At 54.3% G+C, this 15,950-nt stretch overlaps 3 non-coding genes across 3 annotated transcripts; 1 reads left to right on the top strand and 2 right to left on the bottom strand.

Annotated features, from left to right (window-relative positions):
* The first annotated feature begins 1,729 nt into the window (after window positions 1-1,729).
* TRNAI-UAU lies at window positions 1,730-1,823 on the top strand. The gene is made up of 2 exons: window positions 1,730-1,767; window positions 1,788-1,823. It is a non-coding gene; the product is annotated as a tRNA-Ile (tRNA).
* Window positions 1,824-3,626: 1,803 nt separating this feature from the next.
* On the bottom strand, window positions 3,627-3,709 carry TRNAS-AGA. The gene has a single exon. It is a non-coding gene; the product is annotated as a tRNA-Ser (tRNA).
* A 5,652-nt stretch (window positions 3,710-9,361) lies between these two features.
* TRNAR-UCG lies at window positions 9,362-9,434 on the bottom strand. Its single transcript has one exon. It is a non-coding gene; the product is annotated as a tRNA-Arg (tRNA).
* Window positions 9,435-15,950: the final 6,516 nt, after the last annotated feature.

Below are 15,950 nucleotides of genomic sequence, written 5' to 3'. Positions count from 1 at the left end.
CTTAGAGTTGGTTGGGCAACTCCCACCTTTTCATGTGCTCTGTGTGTATGTGTGTGTGCATATATATATATCCTCACTATATGTTCCATTCTATGCATCCGATGAAGCCATTTATCAACACTGAATTTCATCTGCCATTTTGTTGCCCAATCACCCAGTTTTGTGAGATCCCTTTGTAACTCTTCGCAGTCTGCCTGGGACTTAACTCTCTTGAACAGTTTTGTATCATCTGCAAATTTTGTCACCTCACTGTTTACCCATTTTTCCAGATCATTTATGAGTATGTTGAACAGTAATGGTGCCAGTACTGACCCCTCTGGGATACCACTATTTATCTCTCTCCATTCTGAAAACTGATAATTTATTCCTACCCTTTGTTTCCAAGATTTTAACCAGTTACTGATCCATGAGAGGACTTCCCTCTTATCCCATGATGGCTTACTTTTCAAAAGTCAATTTAAATTAAATACATTTTTTTTAAATTATATATATTTTTAGAAATCTAGACTTGTTATGTGTAACTTGCATTATCCTTATGTTAAATTTGCATTATCCTAACAAAACATTTACTTTATTCACATCTCTTTTATATATCTCATTGGCTCTGACACCCCCCCTGTAAATTCAAACACCCCCCCCTAATTTCAATTCCTGGGGAAACTACTGAACCCTGGCCACTGGGTGCCTCTAAGAGGCGATACTTTCCCCACTCACAACCACTGAGTGTAGAAAAGAAACTTTAATAAAAAGAAGAAAAATCACCTTGTATTAACTTGGGAAAACACCACAATCAGGATTCATAACACAACACTATGAGTAAAACACCCCCCCACAGTGTGCTGGGCAGTGGCCTTTTGCCTCAGGCACTTAAATCCAGACACCAGAAGCTCTGTGGATGTGCCCCTCCCTTCACTGCACCTCACCCACAGCTGCTGCCCTGGGTCAGTGAAAACCCAGAGTTCACCTCTCACCTCCTGGGGGGAAAGCCCCTTACTCCCTCCGCTGTCTGGCCACATTGCCGGCCCCTTGCCGTTCCACCCTGTCACCGCTCTGCTGGCCACCCTCTCTGCTCTGGGACGTCTTGTGGTCCCACCAGGAGCGGAACAGGCTTCCTAAAAGTAGTGGCCACCAGACCCCGAACAGTAGCCCCACCCCTTCTACTCAACTCCACGCCCCTGCCCCACCCCTCTCCCCAACGCTCCCCTCCTACGCTGCCTCTTACCCCCAGACCCCTCCTCCCGCTCACTGCTCTCCACCCCCTCCCCACCCTCACTCGCCCTTACGGTCATTACAAAGTGGCAAGGCAGAGCCCTCCCATTTTTAAAAGCCCTGGGGTGGTGTTCCCCCCTGTTCAGGCACCCCTGGGGCCCTGCACTTCACACAGCTCTCCCTGATTTCAGCTGTTAGTGAGGGAGCCTCACTGCTAGCGCAGACTGGGCAGTTTCTTGCATGAGAGACACTGTCCCAAAGCAGGACTAATGCTTAGAGCTGGTTATCAGTGATTTCAGATCCGTTGGTCTGCAGCAAGACTCTCCATTGAGTCTTAATCAGCTCTGTTATTACACAGGGAAGAACAAAAGGGTCAAATGGGGCCTGGAACCCTTAAGAAGAATCCACCCCACCGAGTACAACACTTGTCGCTACCTGCTCTCAGCTCCACTGAGAATGTTTTGGGGTCACTCCTTGGCTGTATCAACCTAGGGAACTGGGAGAATCATACTGAACAGGTGCTCCAGTGGCGCAATTGGTTAGCGCACAGTACTTATAGGGCAGTGCTGAGAGGAGCTATGCTGAGGTTGTGAGTTCAAGCCTCACCTGGAGCACTGGTTTTCATTAACCAAGTGGTGTCACCCCCTCATTTGGCCTGTGGTCCAGCCCTGGGGACACTGAGGAGGGGCAGAGTCAAAAAGGCCCCCTTCACTTATTACCTCCTCTCTAGAGCGCAGGTGAGAATCTACAATCCTTTCTCCCCTCCAGCCCCTGGGCCAGGATCCCTCAAACAGAGCCTGGAGTCCTGCCCCTGGCGTCTGTACTATTGACAAAGACAAAACTCTCAAATCCCGCCTGGTGCGGGGAGCCAGGTTTGCTCTTCAAATTCTGTCGTTGGTACATTTCCAGGCCTGGGAATGTCCCACAACAGCACTGAATGGGAAGCTGCCTGCAGAACAGTTACACTGCACAGAGCTCCTGCGGAGGAGGGGTGGGAATAGTAACTATTTGAGGATCGTTTGGGAAATGAGCCTTTGCTGACAAGGTTTGTCTCTGTTCATATTTCACCTTCAGGGGTCATGTTGAGGGATCTTTAGTGTATTTTTGGGAGGTTAATAACTATCTCCTCAACTTTATTTACTCAACTTAAAAATTGGTGTCACTTGATTTTTGCATCTCCCTGTGAAAATACAACTGACACGTGTGGCTTTCTACAGGGGCCATGATGTTATAGTTGGGGAATTCAGTCTCTGTACTTCTGGGGGGAGTGTTGCTTTTTTACAGCTGCCTCACTGCCAGGCACACCGGGCTGTTAGCTGCACCCACGGTCCTTGCCAGGGGCCCCTGCTGAACCCTGGGGGCTGCACTGCCGTGCTGGAGTAACTCTGCAGGGGGAGAAGCTGCTGTGGAGCAATGTAGAGCAGGTGCAGGAAGGAGACGAGGTCACTATTCACATTCTGAACTGCACAATTTTCCAAATTTGGGACTAGATTCATCGATTCATAGACTTAAGGTCAGAAGGGACCATTATGATCATCTAGTCTGACCTCCTGCACAATGCAGGCCACAGAATCTCACCCACCCACTCCTGTAACAAACCCCTGACCTATGTCTGAGTTATTGAAGTCCTCAAATCGTGGCTTAAAGACCTCAAGGTGCAGGGAATCCTCCAGCAAGTGACTCGAGCCCCACGCTGCAGAGGAAGGCGAATGTCCGAGAACAATTCTAGGGGAAGGTGAACACAGAGCAATGACACTGGAGATGCCCAGACCTCCAATGGGGGCAGCGTGGAAATTAATAATGGGAAGATCATTTGCAAAATTGGTCGTCACTGACAAGATTTGTCTCTGTTCCTATTTCACGCTGTGGTGCTAGTTAGAGGAATCAATACAGATTTTTTACTATATTGATTAAACACTTAATTTTATTTAACCAAGCCAAAAACTTAGTGTCACTTATTTTTTTCTCTCTCCTAGCAAGAATGAATTGAATTTTGTGACTTTCTGGAAAGTGCAGCGAGATTAATTGTGGGGAATTCAGTCCCTGTGTTTGTGAGCTGATGTTTTCCTCTCACAGGTCAGTGCCTGCATTGAAATACCAAGAGGGATCTAAGGGCTGGTGTACGCTGAGCACTTAACTGGCAGAGCGACGTCTCTCAGGGTGTGACACCCCCCCAAACCCATCTAGTTAAGGTGACCTAAGCCCTGGTTAGATAGTGCTAAAGAAAAGGAAGAATTGTTCTGTCCATGTAGCTATTACAGGGATGGGAAAACTCCTCCACTGTTTACTCCAAACTGCTATAGCGGTGCCACTGCAGTGTTTTAAGTGTAGACAGAGTGAAACTAGATCTGGCTCCAGTTTGCACTGTGGATGCTGAGGTACTAAGACTATCAATAATAACAACAGTGCAGCACTTGCATAGTTGGCAGGATTTGAACCTGCGCAGGGAGACCCCCAATAGATTTCTAGTCCATCACCTTAACCACTCGGCCACAACTACTTGAGCTATACTTATTTCACTACATGATGATTCTGTTCTCACTGAATTGTCACTTCAAATTGTTTGCTCAGACCAGCTCCCCCAGCACACTCATGGCTGCATTAGTGTAAGTGTGTCCTTGGGTGAACAGCGAGAATTCCTGCCCATTTCCCTTCCGGTTGGAGCAGGATGGGAGAGTGTTTGTGTGAACGACATTGCTGTAGATTGTTGTTCATTCCCCACTCTGACAATTCAGACAGTCCCTTTCCTAGTCAAATCTCCAGCACATCGTTCCAATAGCAGGGGGCAGGATTTCTCTGGGGCACTGAGGGCTGGTGCGTGAATTGAGTCTTGCATTTCACCCTTGATGTTTCATGGACTAACAGCAGCAGCAGAAAGAAAGAGCCGAGCCAATATCTCCCTGGCAGGGATGCAGGTGCCACGACCCCTCTGTCTGACCATCGCCGTTGCAGAAGAGAAGGGTTCACTGGAATCGAATGCCCTGGCTCAGACCAGAGACACAGGGAGGTTTTGCTGTTCATGGATCTGTGTAAAGGAAATTTTGTCTCTGTGTGAAACTGAGGTCGGAAATGAAACGTCCACATGGTGGCCCAATGCTCTAGGAAATGTGGGTGAAGGACTCAGGCTGAGAAATGATTTAACGGGGGTTTGTATTTATTGCCCCTATTAAAATCTATGGCTAAAGGCAGCCACTGTTGTTAGTACTTGTACCTGTGTTGGGACACCCCAGTGGGTGTCAAGTCCACTGCCTTTACCAGAGGCAGTCGATTATTTTATCAAGATACAAATTTCTTGGCCAAGGTCTAGACTCCAGAGAAAACAATACACTGCTGATAACAGCAAGTACATACAAAGATTTTGCAGCCACCGTGGGCATAACTATGATGTGTCGTGTTTCACTCTTTATACCTGGCGCCACCTCCTTTCCCTTTAGCCTTGAAGATGACCAAGGGCAAAGCTGAACACCTCCTCAGATACCAGGGAGCGTTTATGTCCATTCCCGTGAGCTACACAGGGGTTTGATGTTGCTGCTTTCAGTCCTCTGGCTCTGGCGGGATAAGGAACAATTCAGGCTGTCACTGAACTGAAGGAGGAAGATCAGTTTTTGACAGGGAGAGGGACGCCTCCTCTTAAAGGTGTTTGTCTGGCTGGCAGTCCTGGTTCCCAGGTTTCGCCCGTGGGGCGCCAGCAGTTTTGGGACCAGGTCACTCCCTTGGCCCCACCGGCTGCCCCCAGGCGCTCCCCCCCAGGGGCCCCATCAGTGCAGCGGAGCTGAGCAGTGTCTGCCTGCTCGCTCCAGTGGCTGCCGGCCCCTCCCCATGGCAGGGCAGGGTGGGGCTGAGCCTCCGCGCGCTGCCCCTGCCTGATCACCCCTGTGGCCAATGGGACCCCCAGCCCGCCCTGCCTTGGAGCCCCAGGTAAGCGCCACACTCCTGACCCCCTTCCTGAGCCTGCACCCCCATCCCCAAACTCCCTCCCAGAGCCTGCATCCCCTCCCTCCCCACCCCCCAGCTCCCAAACTCCCTCCCACAGCCTGCAGCCTCTCCTGTGCACCCCAAGTTCCCAAAATCCGTTCCAGAGCCTGCACCCCCTCCCCCTTCCCACACCCCCCTCCCGCCTACCCCAATCTTCCTCCCTCTTCCCGCAACCCCACCCCTACTCCTGTTCCCCCTTCCTCCTGCCCTAGCCCAGAGCCTGCAGCAGCATCCAAACTCCATCTCAGAACCTGCACCCCAGACCCCCTCCCCAACCCAAACTCCCTCCCAGACCCTGCACCCCAATCCGCAGCCCCAGCCCAGGGCCTGCACCCTAGACCTCCTCCCCCCACCCAAACTTCCTCCCAGACACCAGCCTCTTACCCCTTCTGCACCCAAACTCCCTCCCAGAGCCTTAGGCAGGTGAGGGGCGGAGTTTTGGGGGGCGGGGTCTGGGCAGTATGAGTGACATTATTGGCCCACTGGGAGGACTGGAGGACTGGCACCGGCCCTAAGGTAAATTGAGGTTGAGACCCTGCTTTAAGGGATTGGAGCAACGCTGGAGAGACTGACGGGCAGGGAGCTGGGGAGCTGTGTGTGCCGCAAGGAGAGTTGTTGTTGTGCTCTGGTGACACGGAGCGGGGGTGGGGAGTTTGTAAGCTGTGGTTTTTGTATAGAGAGAAAGTTTACTAACCCCCAGGTTAAAAACTGTCCCTGCTCTGGGCTATACATGGCGCTCTCTGTTGAGAGTAGAGTTCAGTGGGTGAATGTTTCCCTGCAGAGTAATGGGTTCCTAATTTCAATCCAAGTGATCCCTTTTAAAAACTTTTTCGAATCAAAATCGATTTCCAGACCCATCTCCAGTATGTTCAGGAGTTCGCTGAATGGGGGCAGGGGGCTTGAAATGAATTTAAACACTCAGCATTTTCCTGTGCAAATGAATAAAGACCTAGCAGAGCTGTCCAGCAGCTGAAATCAGTTCCAGTCCTCAGCGTCTCTAAGAGGGACACTCGGTAGCTGAGGCATGTGGGACACCTCTGTGGTGAGGACAGGTGAAAAAATGCTGGATTCAATGAAAGCTGAGACCATAGGAGGGGAAGGTAAACGGCGGCACCACACAGGGTCATAACACTCAGACACGGGGCTTCACTGTCACTGCCCCTGTGTTTTCAATCATTTCTATCCTAAGGAACACACCATCCCCCACACACTGTCACACACAACCTTCTCCCCTTGAGCTCCATCCCACCCCACCACTACCCCTACCCCTACCCCTCTCCCCCACACACGCCATGGGACACAGCCTCTCGGTGACTCCCCAGATGGGGGCTTGTCTCTGCAACTCCCCAACAGGGGAGCAGAGAGCCGAAAGGGCCACAGGAGACCAATGGAGCTAGGCAGGGATAGAAAAGACTTCCCCTCCATTCTCTTCTCAAGAGTCCTGTTAATCTCCCCCATGGGATGTTCCAGCACCGGGTGGGCTCAAAGCACCAACCTTCCCCTCAGCAACGGAAGGGGGAACCAGCTCTATCACATGGAATGAGGCTCCCCACCTCTGCTGCTGCCATCCTGCAGCCTTTAATATGGATTTGTTTTAGCTAATGCAACCCCCCCCACACACACACTCCGCCAATCCATCCATGGAACATGGAGACAAACTCCTGAAAACAGGGTCCGGTGGTGCAATGGGTTAGTGCCCAATACTTACAGAGCAGTGCTGAGTGGAGTCATGCTGAGGTTGTGAGTTCAAACCTCATTTATAGCACTAGTTTCCTTTAAGCAAATGGCTTCTGCCAATCATTTTGCCTGCAGAAAATACAAGTGCAGCTCAGAAGACCCCGAGGTCCCCTTGTTTTACAGAGAGCAGGGCAGATTCCACAGATCTACCAGGCTCTGCTCTCCACCAGCCGCCTGTGTCAGGAGGGGTTGAGCAGAGCCCAGAGCACTGCCCCTGACTCCCCCTCAGTCTTTGCTCCCCAAACCACCTGTGTGCTCACCCTCTTCACTGTGAGACTCAAACCCTGCCTGGCTTTCGGTATGTTGGGTTTTTGTTGTCTGTCGTGTTGATGTGCATGTGGGTCCTGTATAATTTTTGTGGATGCCTTGCATAGTTTTGTGTGTGTGTGTGTGTGTGTGTATGACTTTTGCATGCAGATTGTTTTTTGCTAAGTATTCTTTTGGTATGTGGTTTTTGTGCTTTCTTGTTGTGGGCTTTTGCTGTATTTATTGGTGTGGATTTGTTCTATGTTTTGTGTGGCTTTCCCTTGTGTGTATATGGCTCTGTGTGCTGTGTGGGTTTGGTTTTTGTTTATGTCTGTGTGGGCCTGTGCAGTCTGTGGGCACGTTTACACTTACCTGCTGGGTCGACGCGGCAAGTTCGACTGCTCGGAGTTTGAACTATCGCGTCTGATCTAGACACGATAGTTCGAACCCCGGAAGCGCTAGTTCGAACTCCGGTACTCCACCGCGGCAGGAGGAGTTGCCGGAGTTGACCTTGGAGCCGCGGAGTTCGCTTCCGCGGCATCTGGACGGGTAAGTGAGTCGAATTAGGGTAGTTCGAATTCAGCTACGTTATTCACGTAGCTGAATTCGCGTACCCTAGTTCGACCCCCGACCTTAGTGTAGACCAGGGCTGTGATGTTCTCTTTCTCTCTATTTGTCTCTCTGTTTGTATCTTCATGTGTAAATTCACTGGAACTTTTCAAAATTTCCACAGCTTTGCCAATTTTCACCAGGAATTTTACTCATTAACAAATTCTCACTTGTTCCCTACCAGTTGGTGACCATTGCCGCAGGGGCCTGTCAGTCTCAGGGTCCTGATTTCCCATTGACCCTTCCCCCTTCTATTGGAACTGGGAACTAGCTAACCAAAAAAACCCCACTCACTTTTAGTAAAGGGCCAACAGTCCCTTACACAAGCTGGGCCTGTGAGGGAGGGAGAGCTCAGTAGTTTGAGTATTGGCCAGCTAAACCCAGGTGTGTGAGCTCAGTCCTTGAGAGGGCCATTTAGGGATCTGGGATAAAAATCTGTCTGTGGATTGGCCCTGCTCTGAGCAGGGGGTTGGACTAGATACTTCCTGAGGTCCCTTCCAACCCTGGTATTCTATGATAGGGTCACCAATGTTCAGAGAAACTAGCACAAGCTGGGCCCATGGTGTAATGGTTGGCATGCTGGAATCTGAGTTCAAATCTCAATGGGACCTTGTGGTAAATCCCTGGAGATCCAAGCGCTTTCCTATCTCCAGCTGTATAAGAATGAGTTGTTTACCTTGTGCTGAGTGACTCATACCCACTGGAGCCAGGTCTCTGGTGGGAATGGGGTTTAGAAGTGGCTATGGTTTGACTGGGTGTTTGGGATTTCTGATGCCCACAAGTTTGGCCCTTGTGCTTTCTACCACACTTTTCCTCTTGCCCACATGGCGCTTGAAGAAAGGAGTGTCAGGGCCAGGTTTCATAGTCAGGGAAAGGCAGGAAGGAGGCAGAGTCCCAGGCTGGAGCCCAGCACCTCTCCTCCTCTGGGCACCTAAGACAGAGGCGGCTGGTGCTGACAGCTCCAAGGGAAGGCTTAAAAGCCACAGAGCAACCAAGGGCAGGGCAAGAGGAGAGGAGAACCATGCCTATGTGTGGCCAGCAGACAGCCACAGAGACACCCAGCCAGGCTGCTCCCTGCTCCCTGCTCCCTGGCATGCCGAACCCCCACTGAAAACCACCCACAGCCAGCTGCTGATGCTCTGTGGCCAACATCAGAAGATGGGAGGAAAGCAGGGCCAGCCTCCTGGTGGGGCCTCTTACCGTTCCCACTCAAGGTGCTCACTTTGGCAGTGGGGCAGGAGATTTTACCCCAAGAGGCTTTTCCCCAGCTGGCGAGAAGCAGAGAAACACCCAGGCTCCCAAGGTGCTATGTAGCAAGTACCCTCCAGCACAGGGACAGGCGCACACTTGGAAGAGGGAAACTGCTCCACACTCTAGCCCGGGCAGCTGCCCATTTTCTTTGGCAAGTCAGGAAGGGCAAAGGAGAGACTGGAAGCACCTGGGGCTCATGCTCCAGCCTTTGTGACACCCAACCCCCAACTCCTTCCCGGGGCTCTAGCTGAAGCCAGAGCATTGGCCTGAGCAGCCAAGAAGAGGTTCCAGCCCTGAAGGGAGCAGGACTTTCAGTACAAAGGTAAAAATTGCACAACCACGAAGGGACTCGAACCCTCAATCTCCTGATCCGAAGTCAGATGCCTTATCCATTAGGCCACGTGGTCACAGGAACAAAACCTTTCCAAGCACTTATTTGGAAAAGGCAGACACTGTGTTTCTTAGGTCCTCTACTGAATGGGGCCGAGACTCTCTGGGCACAAGAAGTCGAGTTCCCAGCGAGATGTGAGACAATTCTCTGGAGCCAGGTGCAGGACTTTGGAAGGGAGGCTCAGGCATGAGGGACTGGGGTGCAGCGGACAGACCAGCTATCTAGGTGCTTAGATTTGGTCTCACTGAGGAGGAGGAGGAATCCTGCTGACAGGCAGTGGCTGTGGAGAAAAAGAGGGCTCTCCAGGCTGCTCAGGTCTCCTTCTTCCAGCTCCTCATCTGGCTGAGCTGCTCCACCGGCCTGGACAAGTCCTCTGCATGCACAGCAAATAGCCCAAGAGCCATTGCTGCCCAAACCTGTGCTGGGGGGTGAGCTTCTGTCTTCCCTGTCCCATCTGCCCTAGAACAGACCTCTAGATTGAGAGAGACAGTCAACAACGATTAAGGCTAAGATTATATAAAGGGGGTCACAGAATCTGTGACTTTCAGAGATCTCAGTGACATTTTCCGCCTCAGCCCTGGGGCAGGAAGACTGGGGCTGTCGGCCAGTGGGGGCCTCACAGCTATCAGCCACCAGTGGCGGAAGGGGCTCCCACAGGCCCATGCCACCACGGATGGACCCCACAGCTCCCAGCTACTGTGAGCAGCGGGAGGCCCCCAGAGCTCCCAGCTGCTGTGGGTGGATCCCAGAGCTCCCAGCCACCACATGGGACAGGGGGACCCTGGAGCTCCCAGTGCGGTGACCAGGTTATAAGTCCGGTCAGTGGTGCTGCGGGGCTCAGGCAGGCTGGTCCCTACGTGTCCTAGGGCACCGCGCTGCGCCCTGGAAGTGGCCAGTAGGTCCCCCCTGCTGCGCCGCTGACCAGGAGCTGCCCGAGGTAAGTCTGCACCCCAACCCCCTGCCCCAGCCCTGAACCCCCCCAAACCCAGAGCCCCCTCTTGCACCCCAGAGCCCTCACCCCCCTGCACTTCAACCTCCTGCCCCAGCCCAGAGCTTCCTCCCACACCTGGAACCCCTCATCCCTGCCCCCACCCCAGAGCCATCACCCCGTCCTGGACCCCGACCCCCTGCCTCAACCCACAGCCCCCTCCTGCACTCTGAATCCCTCGGCCCCACCCTGCAGCCTGGAGCCCCCTCCTCCACCCCAAACCCCTCATCTCCCCACAGCTCCCACAGGCAGACCCTGGGGCTCCCAGCAGCCATGGGTGGCGGGGAGCCCCCCCAGCCCCACCCCACTGCGTATGGACCCTGCAGCTCCTACGAGCGGACCCCAGAGCTCCCAGCCGCTGCGGATGGACCCGGGATTTCCCAACAGGCCTTGATGGCGGGAGGACCCCGCAGCCCCACGTCGTTGCTCACAGACCCTGCAGCGCCGCAGCCCCGGGAGCTCCCGGCCGCCCCGGGCAGGTGAGGACCCCCCGGCGCCCCGACCCCGCAGGCCGCGCCCGGAGCTCCCCGTCCCCGGGGTGAGGAGGAGCCGCAGCCCGGAGCTCCCGGCCGCCCCAGGCAGGAGAGGAGCCCCCGGCGCTCAGACACCGCAGGCAGAGCCCGGAGCTCCCAGTCACCGGGCGGGGTGAGGAGAGCCGCAGCCCGGGCGCGCCCGGCCGCCCCGGGCAGGAGCGGAGCCCCCGGCGCTCAGACCCCGCAGGCCGCGCCCGGAGCTCCCAGTCACCGGGGGGGGGGGGGGTGAGGAGAAGCCGCAGCCCCGGGAGCTCCCGGCCGCCCCGGGCAGGAGAGGAGCCCCCGGCGCTCAGACACCGCAGGCCGAGCCCGGAGCTCCCCGTCACCGGGGTGAGGAGGAGCCGCAGCCCGGGAGCTCCCGGCCGCCCGGGCAGGAGAGGAGCCCCGGCGCTCAGACACCGCAGGCCGAGCCCGGAGCTCCCAGTCACCGGGGTGAGGGAGCCGCCGCCCGGGAGCGCCCGGCCGCCCCGGGCAGGAGAGGAGCCCCCGGCGCTCAGACACCGCAGGCGGAGCCCGGAGCTCCCAGTCACCGGGGGGGGGTGAGGAGGAGCCGCAGCCCCCGGCCAGTGCAGGTGGCCCCGCAGCTCCCAGCCGCCGCGGGCGGGCGGACGGCAGAGCCCCCCGCTGCCATCGGGACCCCGCGGCCGCCCCGGGCAGGACCCGTCACCCCGCGACCGGCAGGAAACAGCCGCGCGCGGAAGCGCCTCGCGCCCTGTGACCCCCCCGGTGCTGCGGCTTCGCGCCAGGCGGGAGGCGGCGCCGCTGCTGCGGTCTCGGCTCCTCCGCCCGGCAGCGGGACCCGCCCCGCGCGGCCTCGCGCCGCTTCTCGCGGGCGGCGCTGAGCTCTGAGCGCACAAGGCCCTGGCGGCTCCGCCCCGCATCGCTGTCAGACAACGTCACCAATGGGAGATGGGCCTGTCAGAAACGTCAGGTGGGGAGGGCCCAATGGGAGACCAGCTTTCAGAGACCCGCCCCGCACGAGGGCCAATAGGAGATCAGCTGTCAAAAAACACTAGGCAGGCCGGCACCAGCCAACCAGGAAACGCCCCTGATCTAAAGCACCCGGGCAGCCCCGCCCCCACCTGTCCTACCCCCCGCAGCAGCAGCCAGCGCCGGGTGGCTCGTGTCACGCCCCACAGCAACCCCCAAAGCAGAGTCTCAATTCCCCTCCCCCACCACTGCTCTTCATTAGGTAACGAGAACCAACCCCAAAGGGGGAAACACTTTCTGCTTCACACAGCCACCAACGCCCCCCGCAGCCCCTTCCCCATGTCTGGCCACACGCTCCCAGCTCAGGGTGACCACACACCCCGTCGGGGCAGGCTCTGCTCAGCCCGGCTCCCCACAGCCTGCACTAAACATGTGGGGACCAACCCCAAAACTTACTCCTATTTTACCCCAATGGCCCCAAACTGCCGCTTTTAATATGCAAATAAGGTGCTGGCACGCTCAGGCCACGCCCCAGCTCTCCAGTGGAGCCACCCGGCAGAGAACCAGGTGATATTTAAATTAGCCAGGACGTCGCTCAGTCATTTCCCTCTGCTCCCAGCAGGTGGCGCCGGAGAGCTCCGATCTCGCTCCCTTCCCTTTCTCGCGTCGGCTTCAGCCCCCGGGTCACAAACGCACCAACCGGGGAGCAGGAGTGCGGGGCTGCTCCAGGGTGACCAGATGTCCCATGTTTAAAGGGACAGGCCGGTTTGGCAGGACTTGTTCTTATATAGGAGCCTATTACCCCCCACCCCCGTCCCGTTTTCCACAGTTGCTTTAAGGTCACCCTATGGGGCAGCTCTGCGGGGACGGACTTGCACACTTGGGATGTTAGTGCAAAAAACTCCCCCTGGGCTGAGTAAAGGGCAGAGACCTGCCCTGAGCCTGCCCTGAGTGGGGGTCACCCAAACCGACCCTCACTCGCCAGCAGGTGTCACCTGCTGCCTGGGGAAAAGGCAACACCCCCCCACTCCCCAGCTCTGCATGGGCGGAGAGCCAATGAGAACTTCTATTAAAAGGGAAAGAGAATCAAGCCTGAGTTTGGGAAAACCCCACAACCACATTCACATCTACGCTCATCAGCAAACCCACCCACCCCAGAGTACACTGGGCAGTGCTGTGCCTCAGTTTCTCACCTTGCAGTGTGACAGGCCAATCCAATGTTCCTTTAAGAGACCCCTCCGCTCTCCTTCCCCCAACCCCCACTCCCCTTGGGCAGCAAAGCCCCAGGGGTGGGGGAGGGAGGGGAAGGCATCAAGAGAAACCTCAGCTTCTGCTGCCGACACTCCTTCAACTGGCTCTCGGTTTGCCCTGTTCACTCTGCGTCGCTGCCGCTCCACGGCACTGTCCTTCACCCTGCTGCTGAGAGCTCCTGTGTCGCCACTTCCCCTGCTGCCACCTGCCTGTCTCCTGCAGCCTCTGCGCGGCCATGTAGTGGGGGAACCTCCCTACAAGTGCAGCCTGGGCAGCCTCTGTCATTGCAACACCATGGGCAGGGCGAGAACCGCCAGCTGGGGGAGACTAACGCCCTGCCCCGCCCCTTCCACCTGAGCCCCGCCCCTTCTGCAAACACCCCTGTGCCCAGCATACACCAGCCCTTAGGTCCCTCTTGGTATTTCAATGCAGGCACTGACCTGTGAGAGGAAAACATCAGCTCACAAACACAGAGACTGAATTCCCCACATTTAATCTCACTGCACTTTCCAGAAAGTCACAAAATTCATTTAGTTCTTGCTAGGACAGAGAAAAAATAAGTGACACTAAGTTTTTGGCTCAGTTAAATAAAATTAAGTGTTTAATTAATATAGTAAAAATATGTCCTGATTCCGCTAACTAACACCATAACATGAAATAAGAAGAGACAAATCTTGTCAGTGACGACTAATTTCGCAAATGATCTTCCCATTATTAATTTCCACACCGCCCCCATTGGAGGTCTGGGCACCTCCAGTGTCACTGCTCTGCATTCACCTTCCCCTTAGAATTGTTCTTGGACATTCCCAAATTTGGAAAATTGTGCAGTTCAGAATGTGAATAGTGACCCCGGCTACTTCCTGCTCCTGCTCTACATTGCTCCACAGCAGCTTCTCCCTCTGCAGAGTCACCCCAGCACGGCAGCGCAGCCACCCAGGGTTTTTGCAAAAATTAATAATACAGAGTTTGGAGGAAAGTAAACATTTGTGAGTTGTGGAAATAGCAAAAGGCAACAGTTGTGGTGTTACAAGAAGGGCAGTTTTTGGTTTAATAATAAAACCCAGTTATATAAATGTAACTGTATGTGCAGCTCTGTGCACTCACGTTGGATGGAAGCTTAGTAATTAAATTATACAAGAGGGTCAGGTAAAGTGGCTGCTACCACCACTATGTTTTGTCCCAAGAAGCCTTTACAGCCATTCTGAGGGGAAATGGGCAATTTTCCTGCAATTAGCAAGGAAATTTGTAAAAGGAAGTGGTATTATTATTATTAAGCACTAATCTGTCCCCACCGGGGGCGTGTGTGGAAATTGTTTCTTTTGTTTTTCAGACACTCTACAAGCAAGCTGGTGCCAGCAAAAGACTAACCCATAATACCATGGATCTATGTTTTGTGTTGTTTGTCTGTGGTGTTTGTCTTGTTGTTAGCATTGTTGTGTTTCAATGAACAGAAAACCTCATGACATGGGTGGGGATGGCTTCAAAAGGCTGACCTGGGGGAAGATGTGTATGGAAATTCAAAATGCTCAACAAGGAGGCCAGCACCTGTGTAATAGCTACCGTGGTATCTGGAAGTGAATCAGCAGCTGAGGTGGGCCCCACAAGCCCTATGGGAATAATGAGAAGGGGATTTGCTCGCTGGGAATCAATGGAGGGGTGTGTAAAATGGTGTAAATCCAGAGAAGATGTTTGAATGTGCCCCTCCCTGATGGCCATGGAGGAGCACACCCAATGGCCCGTGGCAAGGGGTGGACAATTGGGTGTACTGTGTATGAGGTGTTAAGCTGGAAATGTACATATCACTGGGGACACAATTACACCAGCCCCTAACCAAATTCCACACTACACACTGCTCTCTGGGCTTTGGCGCACAGATAGATCTGTGAATCTTACTGCTGTGAATAATCAAACCAGCGCATACAGCCTGATTCTACACCATGTGGTTAAGCTGGTTTGGACAATAACCCATTTCTCTGTGGACATTCAATGGACTTATGATATGGACAAAAGCATGTAAAACCTGCAGCGGCAGCGTATTGCAGCTGCCAGCAACTGGGCATGTTAAGAGCTTGACCCCGTCGAAGGAGGAGAGGAGGTGTTTCGGTGGTGGCCGGGATGTTGGACCATGCGGCTAGTGCTCAGGTCTCTCGGTGTAGCTGTGGATTATTACAGCGGCTGGTGTATTGCTAAGTATACTTGTGATACGTTGCCTACGGAAATAACCTAGAAGTAATGGAGTAAGCCCCTCCCCCCTGTACTAGACAACCTGGACCCAACCTTCTCGGGCCCACTATAGTGGGAAGCCTGGAACGCTAATTGGAACAGGTGTGGCAGCCCCGTATGAGAGAAGGTGCAGGGCACTGTACTACGCACGGGGCAGTGGGACAAATGGAATATCAGCACCTTCCACCTTGATGCCTGGCCCTATCAGGAAATGTGTCACCATATGTCCTATGTTTTGCTAAGGGGGAGAATGGGAACAGGGACACAGGCAAGGCTCTGTGGCGTCAGGGCTGGGATGGGGACACCGAGGAAGGAAACTGGAATCGTTGCTTGCTACAAGTTTAATCCAATAAACATATAATTGTTTGCACCTTGGGACTTTGGGTATTGCTGCTCCGTGTGTACGCAAGAAGGACCCGGTAATGGGAGGGTGAAGGGATAAACCCTCTAACACTAACTAACATCTAACACACATTTGAACCTCTTCTTTTCACACCGTTGCTCATTCTCAGGGGCTGCTTTGTCTCCAGACAGATCCATTCTCTTTCAGAACAGCCTTGCTCTTTCCCTCTGTTTCACTCACTGAGGTGTGGGAGTAAACACTCCC

This window comes from Mauremys reevesii, linkage group 12 (assembly GCF_016161935.1).
Source record: "Mauremys reevesii isolate NIE-2019 linkage group 12, ASM1616193v1, whole genome shotgun sequence".
In the NCBI taxonomy this organism is placed as follows: Eukaryota; Metazoa; Chordata; order Testudines; family Geoemydidae; genus Mauremys; species Mauremys reevesii.
Note: the sequence above shows the minus strand (reverse complement) of the source record. Positions and strands in the feature narration are given on the sequence as shown.